General features: G+C 42.0%; 1 pseudogene across 1 annotated transcript; it reads left to right on the forward strand.

The window, feature by feature from the left end:
- Positions 1 to 290: 290 nt before the first annotated feature.
- Positions 291 to 735, forward strand: LOC308353870 (ubiquitin-conjugating enzyme E2 variant 1-like; annotated as a pseudogene). The gene is made up of 2 exons: positions 291 to 465; positions 587 to 735. The product of its transcript is annotated as a ubiquitin-conjugating enzyme E2 variant 1-like (transcript).
- Positions 736 to 1,068: the final 333 nt, after the last annotated feature.

Raw genomic sequence — 1,068 nt, forward strand, 5'->3', positions numbered from 1 at the left:
GACTTGTCTTTTACTATGTAGCTATTGCGTCACATGGAGCTTTGGGCAGAGGAGGACCTAGAAGTTCTGAGCTGTAATTTGTCATTTCTGACCACATCACTGGGCTCTCCCACAGGCTTTGCTCCTTGGGACAGTGTGTCTTCATCCTGCCTTGTTGGTCAGGAACTGTAGACTCTGCAGATTTATTCAAGTTCAATGCCAAATGCTGGGGAAAAGCCAGTAAACTATGGAGTTCTCCCAAGGTCTGAACACTAAATAGAAACTCACACAGGGAGCGACAGCGACGCAAGATGGCAGCCACCATGGCCTCGGGAGTAAAAGTACCTTGCAATTTTTGACTGATGGAAGAACTGGAAGAAGGCCAGAAAGAAGTAGGAGATGGCACAGTTAGGTGGGGTCTAGAAGCTGACAAAGACATGACGCTTACAAGATGGACAGGAATGATAATTGGGCCTCCGAGAACAAGTTATGAAAACTGAATATACAGCCTTAAAATAGAATGTGGACCTAAATACCCAGAAGCACCCCCCCTTTGTAAGATTTGTAACAAAAATTAATATGAATGGAGTTAATAGTTCTAATGGAGTGGTGGACCCAAGAGCCATATCAGTGCTAGCAAAATGGCAGAATTCATATAGCATCAAAGTTGTCCTGCAAGAGTTCCAGCACCTAATGATGTCTAAAGAAAACATGAAACTCCGTCAGCTGCCTGAAGGACAGTGTTACAGCAACTAATCAAAAAGAGAAACTACAGGCCCTCCCCCATTTGCCCATTCGATTTAAGCAGTAATTTTCCATAGTAGTACATTTTCTAGATACGTCTTGTAGACCTCAAATCACTGGAAAGGAAGCTCCCATTCAAAGGCAAGATACTGTAAATGATACTAATTTTTCGTCCATTTGAAATATAGAAGTTGTGCTATAACAAAAAAAAAAAAGAAAGAAAGAAACTCACACAGACCCCTCTGTCTTTTGTTTTCCACTCCATCCCCCATGCTCCATTAGCACCACAAGTAGTTACTTCTACCCTGACTTCATCTTTCATAAAATTGTAACTCTTATACTCCC

This window comes from Martes martes (assembly GCF_963455335.1).
Source record: "Martes martes genome assembly, chromosome: 13".
Classification (NCBI taxonomy): Eukaryota; Metazoa; Chordata; class Mammalia; order Carnivora; family Mustelidae; genus Martes; species Martes martes.